Here is a 17,322-nt window from a genome sequence, read left to right as displayed (position 1 = left end):
AAAGCATTAGTAATAAGAAGGCTAATTGAATTAGGGAAAAGAATAGATGAACACAGCAAGAATTTTAACAAGGAGCTAGAATATATAAAAAAGAGCCAGGCAGAACTGAAGAATACAATAAATGAAATGAAAAGCACACTACAAGGAATGAATAGCAGACTAAGTGATACAGCGGAATACATAATATGATCTGGAAGATAGAATAATGGAAATCACCCAATCATAACAGCAAAAAGAAAAACAAATAAAAAATGAGAGCAGTTTAAGGGATCTTTGGGATAACATGAAGTGTAACAACGCTTGCACTAGGTATCCCAAAAGGAGAGGAGAGAGAGAAGGTCAAGTATGTTTCTGATAAAAATATGGCTGAAGACTTCCCAACCCTGAAGAAGGGAACATACATCCAGGTACAGGAAGCATAGAAGGTCCCAAACGAGATGAATCCAAACAGGCCCACACCAAGACATATCACAATTAAAATGGCAAAATTAAAGAGAAAGAGAGAATTCTAAAGGCACCAGGAGAAAAACAGAGTCACATACAGGGGAACTACAAGCCTATCATCTGATTTTTCTGCAGAAACTTTGCAGGCCAGAAGGGAGTGCCATGATATATTTAAAGTGCTGAATGGGAAAAACCTACAGCCTAAGATACTCTACCCAGGAAGAATATCATTCAGAACTGAAGGAGAGATAAAAAAACTCAGACAAGCACAGACTAAAAGAGTTCATCAATACTAAATCAATTCCATCAGCTTTGCAGATGTAATTAAGAATTTCAAGGTAAAATCATCCTAGATTTGAGGTGGGCCCTAAATCCAATGACAGAGTATCTGTATAAGAGACAGAAAAGGAGAAGACACAGGGAACCAGAGGGGGGAAGGCCATGTGAAGACAGAGGCAGAGATTAAGAGGAATCAAAGAACATGAAAGATGGATTAATAGAAAAACTCTTTATGTTTCTCTTTTAAACATTTTTTAAAAGGAACTCTTGTATTAGTTAACTAGAAAATAAAAACAGAAAGTAGAGACTTATTCCTTTTCAATGTTTTCCCCACCACCATTCTCTAACTGATTACTCCTCCTTAGTGAGTCACAGCGTCCACAAGCCACCATCCACAATTTACAGTACTTTTTGTGCAGAGTGATTTCTGTCACCTCAGTACAAATTCTTATACTCTTTAAGAGTTGCTTAGCCACAACAGCGATTGTGTCTTTGTTATTGTTATTGTTGTTTGTTTTTGGTGAGGCAATAAAAGATTTTAAAAACTCAAGGAAAATCACCAAAACAAAAAAAAATGCTATGGGAAAAAAGATGACAGTATGTGTAGTTTCCCTAAATGGGTAGATTTCTAAAATAAACTACCTTTTACCAATGATAACTCAATAACAATTAAACTACCAATATGACCCTGAACGCAAAGCAACATGGAGGAAACATGTTTGCTACAAATCAGTTTCAAGGTAATATCATTTTTAGATTTTCCCCCTTGAGAGAAGTTGGCAGCGGTTGGAGAGGGTGTGTCTGTGTGGGTTAGTGCCCTAATGAGCCCGTCAACCTACTACGCAGACACAGATGATCCAGGAATTCTCTTGTTTGTTTGACGCAAGAGATCATACAGATGGTGAGTGAAAATTAGGTAGGAAGGAGAAAGAAAAGTCCATAATCTGAGACGCGCTTTCCGCTCAAAATAACGGGTTTGGTGAGGATGTGATAGCTCTGCAGTTGACATAAAATGCTTCTTTTCTGTGGGGTCATGATGCTCGTGTGTCTCTGAGGCCCCAACACTCCTCCGCCATGCTCCATCTGTTCAGCCTGTGTGTCTGCAAACCCTCCAGCAGTCGCTGCGTTCTGGGCATCTATCTCTTTGCTGACGTGTCATCAGATTTAGGAGTCTTAACAACTAGTTGTGGCCCCTCCAGGTGAGCCGATTGCATTAGGGACTTGAGCCCCAGGCATGATCTGTCTGTCTCTGTAGTGCTCCCAGTTATGGATGTTGTGTTCCTCTAGAACAAGTTTCAACAAAGATGCATATGTTTCTTTTTGCTTTTTTCACGCACAGCCGGCTGCTCTTAAGGGCATCCTTCAGGAATCTGTATCTTCACGCCATGCCTGGACTCTACAGCTGGGTGCCTGAGCTTAACTTTGAAAACTGGGGAGCAGCCGCTGTGGGTCCTAACCTTTGAGAATTGCTGGTGGTAGCATAAAGGCCTTGACACCCCATGAAGCAACTGAACTTGCCTTTGTATTTTCAAGGTGATTCACCCGATGTCGCTGTTGGATTAAGTTTCGGGATGACACGTGATGCTTAAAGTGCCCTCCCCTGTGGGGTGAGCAGAATGGTCCCTGAATAGTTGTGCTGTTCTACTCAGGGGCTGAAGGAAATTGTTTCTCTTCTGAGCCTAGGCTTGGGTCTCTTCAATCAGTCTCTGCATCTGGGGCGATCAAAGAAACCCACACGAATGGAATGTTTCAGAAATCACTAGTGAAATGTTTTGGAGATGCAAAATAGAGTCATATGAAGAAATTTGAAAGGAAGCCACAAATACCAAAAGGTAAGCATTAAGTGTAGAAGAATCAGCCTTCAAGCATGGATGGTGGTAGCAGGGAAGAGTATAGAGGAAATGGGGCTCGTAAAGTAAAAGAAGATGTGGGATGGTATTTATGGAGTGGTGAGTAGCATGAGCAGAGTTTAGAGACAAGGGTAAGCAGCATATGCCGTATTGTAACCTGGATTGTCAGCATGAGGCAGCATTGCCATGGGTTGTGGTGGGAGATAACACAGGGATATTCCATAGCAGGGGAAGGGAGGTCAGATGCCTTTGGGAAGAGAGCACTTCTCTAGGTAGCAAAGGAAATGTTATAAGCTAGAGGAGAGAGCAAGAGAACACAATGAAGGAGAAAAGAAAGATGGTTATTGCAGTGAACAGAAATAATTCCTTTCATTCCCACAAGGTATTCAGGCCTTGTGATCTGAGGGTTTCATCGTAAAGAGGCAGGGGACACTAAGTTGACTAAAGGGGGGTGGTTCTAAGTTCTAAGAAAGGCATGAAGCAGGGCACCCAATGGCAGTCCTGCACATCAGAGCTCAGGAGGTGCTTTATGGCCCTGAGGAGGCCTCACTGGAGACACTCCTTCTCCCACCTCCCTCACAGACACACCTTAGGCATCATAATGAGTGAAATCGTACAAGTGGCCAGCTCCATAAGCCAGCTACTGAATTAATGTTGCATTAGGTTACTTCAACTTATCACTATAAATATGTGTAAGAGTTCCCAACTAATGTTTCATATATTCTCAGGAATCTAGCTAAGGAGAACTATTAAAAAATTAAATATGACGAAATTAAATGACTGGTTATTCAACTAATAAATGATAGGTTAAGGCTGGAGCCCCATTTTTATGACTCTAAATCCAATGATCCAGGTGGCCAGGTAAACAGGATAGTTTTGAGGCAAGAGAGTCAGTCTGGAGGCTTTTTCAACAAATGTGGTAGATATTAGTTCTGTTTGCCAAATATTTCCAGTTCTCTCCCCTCTAGGCACGTGGCAGGGTTCCATTTTCTGGTATCCTGGTAGTTGGGGAGGACATGTGAATAATTCAGGCCAACTTGTTGTGAGCAGATGTGTGTCACCTCCAGGTGAGAGTTGTTGCCTGCCAGCTCGAGAGCCTCCTGAGCTCTCTTTCCCTCTGCTCCCATGACTAGTGTTCCAGATACTGGCTGCTCCAACAACTTTGGGTCCTGGAGTAGGTGACATGGAGCAGAATTCTCAACCAACCCGTAATGGACGTGTAACGTGAGAGTGAAACAAACCTTTGCTTTTATATGCCACTAGGATTGTGTATTGTTTATGTCCCAGCAGAACATAGCCTAACCTGGCAGTGAGGCCAGGTGTGAGGTGTTGGCAGTCCAGAAAAAAATGGGGGCAGACCAAATGGGAAGCAAGAGAGTAAGTGTGAGGGAAATTGTGAAGGAAGAACCTACTGGACTTTGTAACTGATAGAATGTGGTTGTGTAGGAGAAGTAGGCTTTGAAGATAATGCCAAGGTTTAAACCCCGGGTAAGGCAGAGTGGAGGTAACGTTGGTTTGAAGATAATAAATTTAGTATTTCTTCTCTTAAAAAAATGAAAATAGCTCCTGACTAGATTCTGAAAGCAATATATACTGATTATAAAGATTCAAGTACTGCAGAAAATCAAAAAGAAAAAATTGAGAAATTAATATGATTCTAACACACAATGGTTATTTATATTTAGGTTTGCACACACACACATGAACATACTTATGTGTATCTACAAATATATTTTTAAAATCATTAACTGTTGCAGGGAACTCTGCTCAATATTCTGTAGTAACATCAATGGGAAAAGAATTTGAAAAAGAATTAAAAAAATAAATTTAAAAAATCATTAACTGTTGGACATATTGAATATAAAATGGAGGTACATTTGAGGCATTCATTTATTAAAACAATATTTATTAAGTCCCTACCATCTAGCAAGCAATAGATTAGGTGCTGGAGTATGATATTAATGAATAAGTTACTGTTCCTTTCCTCAGGAGGCTTATGGACTGCTAGAAAAATTTCCCATCTAGAAGGGGGCAATTAGAAATATAGAATTTGAGTTCAGTATGGTACAGTGTTGGGAGTTATAGGCAAGAAGCAACAGTTATGACCTGAGAACAACTGATTTTCCAAGAGAAAAAGAAAGAGATGAAGACTATAATTAGGGAAGGTCCATGTGGTGAGAGGAGAGAGAAGGGCCTGTGGGGCGGGAGAGAAGAAATGGCCCAAAGAGATGCATGTGATTACTTTAAGTTAGATTAATACATCATATAAAAAGTGATTTTTGGAATAGAGAGAATGATGTATATTTGGAAAATGGAAGGAAGAAGCTCTTGGAGGGAAATTAAAGATGTCACTGAGGGAAGTTGTAACATGGGAGATGGCTTCCTCAGGAATTAGTACATCAGGAGGTTCAGTCTCCCATCACCTGCCTGGACTTGGTGCCAGGGTACATTTGGAACTTAAGGTGCTAAATCTGTCTATCCCTCTCATCTTTGTCATGCTTAGTTGCCACCTAAAATGAAAGGCCCTGATGACCTTCCCTCTCCCATGCTCTTGTCCTTGACTTTCTGTCTCTTTAGCTTCTGTCTTGAAAGTTTCCTCCTCTTTTGTGACCTTAACTGAAACCACCTCCCACCTACAAAGACACTCTTTTGTCTCCTGTACCCCATAGGTCATGGGGCAGGAAGGATTGAATGACATTCTTCTTCCAATCCATCATTTTTCACCTTCCTATAAAGCAGGGAGTTCGGACTGATGGCCACTGGATCAAAGTTGGTTTCCTGATATTTTGGACCATACGATATTTTATCAATTTTAGCCAACTCTTCATAACTGGGAGAATTCACATAAAAATGGGAATTTCTAGCTTTCCTTTGAAAAACCAAGAGTTTTTATGACACAGGACTTATATTCCTGCAGGGCAACAGCTGGTTCAAGGTGAGCTGAGGGAACCACTTTTAGCTCACCACAGTCCCCACTGCTCACCCAGCACATTCATATGCACTCCCCCCGGCCTGTCCAGCTGTTTGTATTACCTGCCCTTTCCTGGTGGCATGCTTGCCTGTTCCTTTGAAGACCCTGCCCTCTCCTGAAATCACTGTCATGTCTGGAGCTGCCTGACTGGCTCATACTCTTGAATTCATGAAGACTTTGGAATCCTGTGCCTTATTAGTATTAAAACTTATTATGTCCTGGGCAGCTTCTAATGGCTTTACAAATATTACCTAATTTAAGCTTCAAAATAACTCTCTGGGTGGGTACTAATATTTCCCTTATTTTCTAGACAGGCAAACAGGCACAGATGTTAATAGCCAAGTCATATAGCTAGCATGATAATTTTTGACTTTACTCCGACTTCTTCCAGGAACCTATATAAGTCCCTCCCTCCACTCCTCCTCCTCCCACCCCAGCCTCATTTACTCGTCTCTAGTGAACTTTTCTGTTCCATCTCAGTCACTCACATATGGGCACATTGGACCTCGTCAAAATCAATAATATTTGAACTCTGAATCCCTCTCTGTGACCACAGCCACCTATCTTTCTAAGTCCTTAATCTAATACTCAACCTCACAGAGCTCTACGGTACTCTAAAATACTCCATCTTTACCCAGTCCATCTGCTCCTTTTGGAGTTTCATGTTTTCCTCTTACCAAGACTGGTTTCCATGGTAATCCCATGAACCATTTTATCACTAATAACCACAATTTTCATATACTCCTGTTTCCAACATGCTTGTTCAGCAAAACGTCCATCAATTCCACAATCCCCTGCCTCTATAAACCAATGAAAAACATGAGCTGTAAATTTAAGGTTTTCAGTTTCAGCTGGGCTCCGAGTACCTTGTTCATATGCTCATTCAGGTGCCTACTATGTGTCAGGCACTGAGCTAGGCACTAGGATACATTAGTGGCTAAACCAGACAAAAACTCCTGCCTGTGTGGAGCTAATATTCTAGAGGGGACAGATATACAATAGACAAATACAGAAAATATGCGCTATATAAGATGGTAAATGTGGAATGGAGAAAAATAGGGTGGGAAGGGGTAAAGGGAGGGCTGAGGAATAGACAGAAATTGTAAAGAATATTAACGGAGAATGAGTTGTTTGAGTGAAGAATTGAAAAGGTGACCATGTAGGTAATCTGGGGGGGAAGAGAAATCCAGGCAAAGGGAACATCAAGTGCCAAAGGTCTTTAGGCAGAGGCATGCCTGAAATAGTCAAAGAGTAACCACTTGGGCTGGAATGGAGTGAGGGAAGTGGTTTAAGAGTAGTAGACGAGGTCAGAGAGGTAGTGAGTGTCATTTTGTGTAGGACCCTGTCAGCCACGGTAAGGAAATTTGATCAAATTCTGAGAGGCAACGTCGTTTGAGCAGAGGTATGATATGGTCTGACTTACATTTTAAAAGGATGTTTGGGCTGCTGTGTTGAAATTAGGCTTGGGAGGGAGGGGCAAGGGTTTCAAACAGAGAGACCAGTTAGAGGGTCATTGCAGTAATCCAAGATAATAGTGTGATCTAGGTTGAGTGGGGTGATGGTAGTGAGAAATTTCTAGTTGTGGGTGTGTTTTAGAGATAGAGTCAAGAGAATTTTCTCATGTGGATATATGAAAGAAAAAGGAATCTAGGATGAAGCCGAGGATTTTGGCCTGAGCACTAGGAAGGGTAGAGTTATATTAGCTGAGATGGGAAAGGCTGAGGAAGAGCAGGGTTTGGTGGAGACTTCAGGAGTTGGGTTTTAGATCTGTAGAGTCTGATGATTTTAAACATCCCAGTGTACGTCTTGAAAAGGTTCCAAGTCTGAAGTTGGAGGAGAGGTTCTCATGAGAAGTATAAGCTCGGGGATTTTCAACATGTAAGATGTAATTTAAAACTATAAGACTGGATGTGATTCCTAAGGGAACAAAGGTAGATAGAGGAGAAGAGAGAAGAGATCCAAGGATTAAGTTTACGGGCACTTGAACATTTAGAAATCAGGAAGTTAAGTGGGAACCTGCAAAGGACACTCAGAAGGAGTGACCAGTGAAGTAGAAGGAAAACCAGGGGAATGTGGGGTCCTGAAAACCAAGCAAAAAATGTACTTCAAGGAGGAGGATAACCTGTGTCAAATACTGCTGACAGATTTAGTGAGGTGATGACTGAGACGTAGTCACTAGATTTTGCAATTAGGACTGATCATAGCAGTTTCAGTACAGGCAAAAACCTGACTGTAGTAGTCTCAAAAGAGAACCTGGGAAGTGAAGTATTGATACATGCTACAACATAGATAAACCTCAAAAACCTTATGCTAAGTGAAAGAAGCCAGACATAAAAGGCCACATGTTGTATGATTCCATTTATATGAAATGTCCAGAATATACAAATCTATAGAGACAGAAAGATTAGTGCTTGCCAAAGTCTGGGAGGAAAAAGAAATGAGGAGTGACTGCTAATGGGTATGTTTTTTTTTAAATTCTGAAATGTTTTGGAGTTAGATAATGTGACGGTTGTACAACCTTGTCAATATACTAAAATCACTGAGCCGTACACTGTAAAATGGTGAATTATGTGGTATGTGGTTATAACTCAATTAAACAAGATAGTGAAAGAAGAGGAATTGGAGATAATGTGTATAGACAACTCCTTCTAGGAGTTGGACTGAGAAGGGGAGCAGAGAAGCAGAATGGTGGATTGAAGAAGATATGGAGTCAAGAGTGAGAGAAGTTACAGTAAAGTGTATTTCTGGAATGATTCAGCAGAACAGGAAGCTCAGCTCGGTGCTCTGTGCTGACCTAGATGGATGGGATGGGGGAGTGGGAGGGAGGTCCAAGGTGGAGGGGATATATGTATACATATAGCTGATTCACTTCATTGTACAGCAGAAACTAACACAACATTGTAAAGCAGTTATACTCCAATTTAAAAAAAAAGGGGGAATCGTTGCTTTGATAATGTCCTTGAGTAGTCAAGAGTGGGTAGGATCCAGAGAATAAGTGGAGGAATTTACCTTAGATAAGAGCAGGAGCAATTCATCTAGGAACAAAAGGGAAGCTGCAATATGTGATGCAGATATTGATAGCTGGGTAGATACAAGGGTGAGAAGGCATGGAAGTTCTCTTTAACTGGCTCTAGTTAGTGAAATAGGAACAAAGTTATCAGCTGAGAGTAAGGATAATAAGAAATACTGAAGACTTGAGAAGAGAGGGGAAGGTACTAAATATTCATCTAGGACATTGGGAAATTGAATGGGCCCAGTAAGTGACATAGTATTATTGGGCAACACTGAAAATCTACTTAAGGTTTGTAATCGTAAATTTACAGACTGCTCAGCATGATCATGGAGGTTTCTCCATCAAGGCTTAGTTTGCTTGGATGCAGGCATAAAGTGGGCGGAAATTTGGATTTAACCAGGGTAAGAGTTTTTCCAAGTGCATTCCAGAAAGCTGAAGGTATATGCGAGGAGGTGATGGTGATGGTGGACTAAGAAAGTTAAGCTGGTGTCTTAGTCCATTCAGGTTACTATCATAAAATACCAGAGATGAGGTGACTTGTAAACAGAGACTTATAAATAGCAGAAATTCACTTCTTATAGTTCCAGAGTTTGAAAGTCCACACTCGGAGTGCCAGCATGGTTGGGTGAGGACCCTCTTCTGGATTGCAGACTTCTGGTTGTGTCCTCACATGTAAGAAGGGGGAGGGAGCTCTGTGGGGGTCTCTCTTTTTTTTTTTTGCAGTATGCAGGCCTCTCACTGTTGTGGCCTCTCCCGTTGCGGAGCACAGGCTCCGGACTCACAGGCTCAGCAGCCATGGCTCACGGGCCCAGCCGCTCCGCGGCATGTGGGATCTTCCCGGACCGGGGCATGAACCCATGTCTCCTGCCTCAGCAGGCGGACTCTCAATCACTGAGCCACCAGGGAAGTCCAGGGGTCTCTTTTATAAGAACATTAATCCCATTCATGGGTCAAGCACCTCCCAAAGGCTCACCTCCTAATACCATTACACTGGGCATTAAGATTTCAACATATGAAGTTTTGGGGGACGTAAATATATTCAGACTATAGTACTGGGAATGGAGGGAGTAGAGGACGTGAGGATACAGAGAACAAGATCAATGCACGGTACAGGGGGATTGAAACATTGTGGGAGTTGGATTACCTAGTGAGCAGGAAAGGTAGGGGGTGATGGTCAGGGAGGGGGATGGTTGAGACTGAGATAATGGAGAGGTTTCTGTTACTGGTATTGCTGAGGCCCAGGCAATGACCTTGGCAGTGGATGACTCAAGTCGGGGAGAACAAGGAAGGTCATTGAGGTGATGAGGTAGCAAAGCACCAGGTGTTAGAACGTCAATGTGGAAAATGAAAAGAAAATGAATTGCAGTAAGATTGTGTCAGAGGAAGCGACAGTGAGCTAGGAACTAGAATCTTAAAATGCTGAGAAAGAATGACCTAGAAGTTGTAGCTGATTGTATTAAGGAGGGGATGGAAAGTGATAGTCTGTTGACAAGAGATCAACAGATCAAAAGATGTTTTGTTTTTGTTTTCATTTTAGGGAAGAGGGAGGAGACTTGCTGTCTTGAGGCAGCAGTAGGAGAAAAGAGAACTCTACCCTATGTCCATGCCCAGCGTGGAGGGCACGGGAGTTAGAAAGCAGTTAGAAAGCCCTTGTGAGCACCACTCGCGAGGGCTGCAGAGGAAGCAGATCTTCAGGGGAGAGCCAGTTTCAGAAGAGCCAGTGGTGAAGGCAATGTTGGGATTTTGATGATTACTGAACATGGGTGAAAGGTCAGTGAAGGTGATAGATTTCAGGAATTGGAGAGGGCTTGGAGATAGGGTCAGAACAGGGATGTTGAGAGCTATATGGGGCATGAGAGTTCAGAGCCTGAGGGATGACTTGGGTGTCCTGGCTGGACTTTTGTGGCACCTGATGCAATAAGGCAAAGAGACCATAAATGCCTGTCAGGGTTGTGTATTTATAAGCATGGTCTTACCTGGAGCTTTGTGATTTTGAACAATTTGGTGTTTTTTCTCATGCTCTTTCCTCTTTCTAATCTACCTGTCGTAGCCTTCTTCACTCGGCCAGTTCCTGTTCATTCTTCAGCTGCAGGAAGTCTGTACTGACCTCTTCAGTGCTCCTGTAACACCTTGTAATAACTATTAAAACTCTTACCACTTTAATTGCTATTATTTATTTATATGTCTCCATAAACAGACTGCATGCTTCCTGGGGGTCAGGGCTGGTCGTATTTGTCTTTGTATCCTCTGTACTCAGCACAGTGCGTAGAACATGGTACGTGAAATGTACCTGTTTATTGAACTGCACTCTGCATCCTAGGGAAGAGGTACGGTTTAGAGAGGAAAAGGGAAGAGTGGAGGGAGAATGAGGTGCACATGTGATGAGGAAAAGATGAAAATAAATGAGGGACTGTGGGTCAGATGATGAATCACTTTAATATTCTCACTAAAGCAGGAGACAAGGCCATCTGTTTGGAATCTAATAGGGGACATTGGGAGAAGGGAAAGTCTAAAGTAGCTACTGTGGAGAGTTGGCCTGGGGGATTAGAGAAAAATAAATAACAGGTTGACGAGATCTGCGTTAACTGGCATTTTATGGCCTGAGAGAGAAGCAGAGAGATCCTTGCCTACAGATGGGGGTAGGAGTTATAGACATATTAAGACTCAAGAGACATAGGATGATCAGGGAATCATGGAATCAAATTAAAGACTGTTAGAGCTGATAAAAAATAGAGGTCCTTCTAATTCAATTGCATAGTTCGGGCAATTAAGGCCCTGAAGGGGGTGGCCCAGGGTCACACAGCTAGTTGGTAGCAGAACAGGGACTGATGATGGTGGTATGTCAGAGTTTGGTTGCTAGCAACAGAAATGAACTCTAGCTTGCTTAAGCAAAAAGGAACATACTGGATGTGGGGAACTCTTAGAGTCAAAGGGAAAGCTGAAGAACAAGGCTCAGAAATTTGGGGACCAGGTTTCTCTGAAGATTCAGGTTGGAGGAATGAATACAGTCCTTTCAGGGTCCTGTGGGACAAATGATCCAACTATTTCCCCATCTTTGTTTACCTCCATTCAGGATTCAAATTCTTGGGAGATAAGAGAAGATTAAGCAAGCTTTAAAGGAAAATTTGATTGGTGGTCTCACCTAGACTACATACAGTGTGGGAGAGGCAATTTATTTTTTCCCAGAATGGTGCTATTACCAGAAGGTGAACGGATGTAGAGATGTGAAAATGACAAGATAGGCTATCCATTACAGTAATGACCCTAATATACCGTAGCAACTAAGATGAAGGACTCTGGAGCCAGACTTCTTATTCTTCCTTAAGGATGTGGGCAAAGTACCTAAAAAACCTCCACGCCTCAGTTTTTCCACCTGTAAAATGAGTATCATAGAATCTTACCCAATAGGGTTGCTAAGATGATTAAATGAGTTAATATATGTGAACTGTAGAGAACCTACCAATTGAATGCTATCTAAGGGTCAGCTATTATAGTAATTTTATAGTCATTTTTAACTGAATGCATGCTCTTTCCACCTCACCATGCAGTTGCCATAGTGTGCAGATTGTGGAGGCTGCTTCTATTGCTACTGCCCTTCCCAGCTGCCTGTGCTCATGTAGCTTTTTATCAATCATCTACCTCCTTTCTCTACTCTCCCACCCCACTGTGAGCAAGCTGGTTGGTGCAGGCTAAAGCTCAACCTTTGGCTAATGATAGTATCCCCTTCCTTCCTTTCTCCCTCCCTCCCTCCCTCCCTATTTCTTTCTTTCTTCCTTTCTTTCTTCCTTTCTTTCTTTCTTTCTTTCCTTCCTTTCTTTCTTTCCTTTCTTTCTTTCTTTCTTTCTTTCTTTCTTTCTTTCTTTCTTTCTTTCTTTCTTTCTTTCTTTCTTTCTTTCTTTCTTTCTTTCTTTCTTTTTCTTTCTTCCTTCCTTCCTTCCTTCCTTCCTTTCCTTCCTTCCTTCCTTTTCTTTCTTTCCCTTCCTTTCTTCAACCTTGTAGCAAAGGACATCCCTTAGGCAACAGTAGTTTGGAGGTGACATGGAAAAATATGTAGATCTTAGAGTTTGAAGATGCAGGTTCTAGTCCTGGCTCTGACACTTGTTTATTCATTAACTTGGGCAGATTAGTTAACATTTCTGAGATTCAGTTTCTTCATCTGTAAAATGGGGATAATAATGTCCTCCTCACGAGGTTGTTATGATGTTTAAATGGGGTAATGCACAACAGAGGCATGTAAAGTGTAAATCAATTTACAAATAATAGGTGTCCTAATCCCAGGTGTGACAGACACTCTTGGGCTGTAAACTATCCTTCCACTGTGAGTTTATTCCCACAGGAGAAGCCAGTTCTAATCAGGCATAGTAGAGTGCAGATGGTTGGTGCATACCAACTGCATACATCCCAGGAGGCTGGTATTTTTTATTTTTTATTTTTTTTGCCGTACACGGGCCTCTCACCGCTGTGGCCTCTCCCGTTGTGGAGCACAGGCTCCAGACACGCAGGCCCAGTGGCCATGGCTCACGGGCCCAGCCACTCCGCTAGGCTGGTATTTTTGATGGTCTCTCTAGAAGGGAAAAGAAGAAAGGTCTTGGTGGTCAGAATGTGCTCACCACTATGGTCATTAAGCCCAATTAATAAACAGCAGTCTGGAATTGCCCATTGGCTAGATAAATGAAAGCAACTGATGGTAACAGTGCTCAGGTAATTTCCCAGTACATGACTTCTTTCCATGTACTGGGAAATTACAAAAGAATTATGTTAGAATATCATTGTGACATTTCACAAGAATATCTCTATAATGTGTTTGAATCAAGACTATGAGTAATTTGGTTTATGATAAAATTACTGTATCAGGATGTAATGTAGGTTCTTTAAAAACTGAAGTATAGTTGATTTACAATATTATATTAGTTTCAGGTGTACCACATAGTGACTCAGTATTTTTACGAATTATACTCCATTAGAAGTTATTACAAGATAATGGCCAGAATTCCCTGTGCTATACAATATATCCTAGTTGCTTATCTGTTTTATACATAGCAGTTTGTATCGCTTAATCTTACACCCCTGATTTGCTCATTCCCCCCTTCCCTTTGGTAATCACTAGTTTTCTGTATCTGTGATTCTTTGTTTTGCATATACGTTTGTTTGTAATACTTTTTAGATTCCGCATGTGATATAATACAGTATTTGTTTTTCTCTGTCTGACTTGTTTCACTAAGCATAATATTCTCTAGGTCCATCCACATTGCAGCAAATGGTGAAATTTCATTCTTTTTTATGGCTGAGTAATATTTAATTGTATGTATATACCACATCTTATTAACGCAATCATCTGTTGATGGGCACTTGGGTTGCTTCCATGTCTTGGCTGTTGTAAATAGTGCTGCTATGAACATTGAGGTGCGTGTATCTTTTCTGATTAGTGTTTTTGTTTATGTTCCTGATATATACCCAGGAGTGGGATTGCTGGATCGTATGGTAGTTCTGTTTTTAGTTTTTTGAGGAACCGCACCTGAAGGGCTTGTTAAACCACAGATTGCTGGCCTATCCCCAGAGTTTCTGTTTCAGTAGGTGTGGGTTAGGGCTGAAAATTTGTATTTCTCACAAGTTCTCAGGTGTTACTGCTGCTGCTTGCCTGGTGATCACACTTTGTCTAGTGCAGTCGCTGGCAAACAATAAGTGCACAATAAATGCTTTGGATGCATGAATTCATGAGTGAAGGTGAGGAAGATTATCTTTTATGTGACACTAGGAGACTGTGGAGAGAAAAAGGGAGGTTGCTTATCTGCCCCTTCTGCTTTCCTAGAGTGATGAGGATAAAATGAGATCACTTACTGAAAGCACTTTGAAAGCAGCTACACCTTTGGCTAGTCCTGTCAATGCCTGTGCCTCAGTCCTGAGGCTTGTCAGGGAGTGGGTTCAGGGCTTCCTTAATGTGGGAGCAGAGGAGACAAACCTTGAGTTTCTCTACTTCCTATTTTGGGGCAAAAATAGCCAAAGCTCTGTACTTCCTATTTCAAAGAGAGTTGCAAAAGCTGGTTTTCTGTTATCTTTCATTGGCACAGGTCTTTAAGTTCAGTCTAACCCTTTTAAGAGGAGAACTGACTTCTCATATATTTTTCTAGTCTAACAAAATCAATCATAACTTAATAAAACCATAAGCCAAGGAAAATTAATTAGTAGTTGGTTGGAAAAAATTTAACCTATTTGCTTAAAGGCAAATTGAATTAAAAAATTACATTCACGCAATCATGTGTTTCGTAAAGGTTTCCATGAAAGCTTCTAATTAATTTCATGGAAAAATAGAAATATGGCCTGTTTCAAACAAGTTATTAGATATATATCGATTGCTGTAACTGTAACATTGCTGTGTTAGCAATTCATTTGCAACACATGCTCTTTTAAAAACGAAATGTTTCCTGTGTCTCTGTTGAGTTATCAGATCTCTCATACCTGTTTTCCAAATCACTTGCAAATTGGGGTGATTTACAATGGATTATCTGCAAAGGAAGGAGCATGGAATCAGCAGAAAATCTACTAATTGAATTGTGGAGAAAGAAACCATAGAAGTCATAGGTTAGCTCTTGACAGTGAATTGGTGGTTGGGCTTTTGGTAGAAAAAGGGAAAAAATTAATGGAAAAAAAAGGATCAAAGATTCAAGAGAAAGAACAGCATTTTGATTTTTTTTTTTTTTTGCCGTACGCGGGCCTCTCACTGCTATGGCCTCTCCTGTTGTGGAGCACAGGCTCCGGACGCACAGGGTCAGCGGCCATGGCTCACGAGCCCAGCCGCTCCGCGGCATGTGGGATCTTCCCGGACCGGGGCACGAACCCGTGTTCCCTGCATCGGCAGGCGGACTCTCAACCACTGCGCCACCAGGGAAGCCCTAGTGTGTTTTTTATTTCAGCTATTGAATTATTCATTTCTGATTGGGCCTTTAAAAAAAATATTTTCTAGTTCCTTGTTAAAATTGTTCAGTGTTTAGATCAGTTGTTTTCCCTAATTCAGTTAACATTTTTATTACCAATGTTTTGAATTCCTTATTCGTAAATTGTTTATTTCTGTTTTGGTATTATTTTCTTGGGGGTTTTCTCTTGCTTTTTCAGTTGAGAGTAGTTCCTCTGCCTTTTCATTTGGCTTAACTTTCTCTGCCTCTATGAAATTAGGTGAAATGGTTACCTACTGTGAAGGGGTGTCCTTATGTGGGAGTGTCCATATACAGTCTGCATGTACCCAGTGGTTTTGGTGGAAGAGCTGGATATGATGTGGTTACAAGTTATGTCTTTGCTCAGGTGTGTTTTCTGGAGGTTGGTTGATTTACGACTCTTATTTTTTATATATGGTACTGATATTTTCTGGTAAACATGGCACGGCCTAGCAGTGATATTAACTTGATATTTTCCATGAAGATACACCATGATTCAGTGGTACATTTGTAGAAGGTTCATATTAAAGATAAGAAAACTGAAATATACACGTCTTGGCCTGAGTGCACTTCACTGAGTACATGTGTGTCAGAGCACTTGGCTTCTGCACCTGCCCTTAACCACTAATACTCAAGAATGTTACATTCTGCTTTTATATCTGCGTTTGATATATGTGTGAGCACTTGAGCTTGTGCCATTGTGTGGTCTGTAAAAGGGAAAATGAAATATAAATACATTGACTTTGACCTTGAGATCATCAATTAAGCCCAAACAGGTTTACAAAAGAAGCTTTTAGTTTCTTAAAGATATTAAGATTGCTTAAAGCACTAAAACAGCAGAGGCTCAGACCAATTATATTTCATTTTATGAGCCCTGGCAAAGATATATATTTGATTCTTGTTGTTTGTCCTCACGGAGTCCTTCTTTTCTCATAAATTAAGACCAATCAGTCATAGGAACATGAAATTCTATTTATATTCTCAAATGACTAATGGCTTGGCTTTTGGTCTTTTAGTTCAAGTTCTGATGAAATAGAATAGTAGCTATGTATAATTAGCAAATGGACCCTGTCAGGTCTGGTCACGTGCACATCCACAGATCCTGAACCTGAGCCCCAGCCACCGCTTTATTTATTTATTTTAAAAATTTATTTATTTCCTTATTTATTTTTGGTTGCGTTGGGTCTTCGTTGCTGTGCGTGGGCTTTCTCTAGTTGCGGCGAGCAGGGGCTACTCTTAGGTGCGGTGCACGGGCTTCTTATTGCGGTGGCTTCTCTTGTTGCAGGGCATGGGCTCTAGGTGCACGGGCTTCAGTAGTTGTGGCTCGCGGGCTCTAGAGCACAGGCTCAGTAGGTGTGGCACGTGGGCTTAGTTGCTCTGCAGCATGTGGGATCTTCCCGGCCCAGGGCTCGAACCCATATACACTGCATTGGCAGGCATATTCTTAACCACTGTGCCACCAGGGAAGCCTACCACTTTATTTTTTAAAGGAGCTAATAATAAGCATGGCCATGACTGGGGAGAGTCTGGAAGGCTGTCCCTGACTTCCTAAGATCCACTCCCAAACCAGCAGCATAAGAGTGTCTGATTCAGAGTGACTGCTGTGGGACTTTGCTAGCCTATACTTTGTAGGATATACTTTTTCCAAAGGAGGAAAAATGTCTATTGATGCTCTTGTCTGATGTCTTCAAATGTATATTCTTCTTTTCAATACCCCTTATTCCAATGTCAGCGTTTGTGTAATGGGTTTCTTAATATAATTGTGTAGGTTGATTCCAAACCTGGAATATTCCAGATATACTTTTTGAGCACAGGGTGGAAAAACAGGAAATCCGT

Source organism: Grampus griseus (genome assembly GCF_964374135.1).
Source record: "Grampus griseus genome assembly, chromosome: 9".
In the NCBI taxonomy this organism is placed as follows: Eukaryota; Metazoa; Chordata; class Mammalia; order Artiodactyla; family Delphinidae; genus Grampus; species Grampus griseus.
This window is presented reverse-complemented; position numbering follows the sequence as displayed.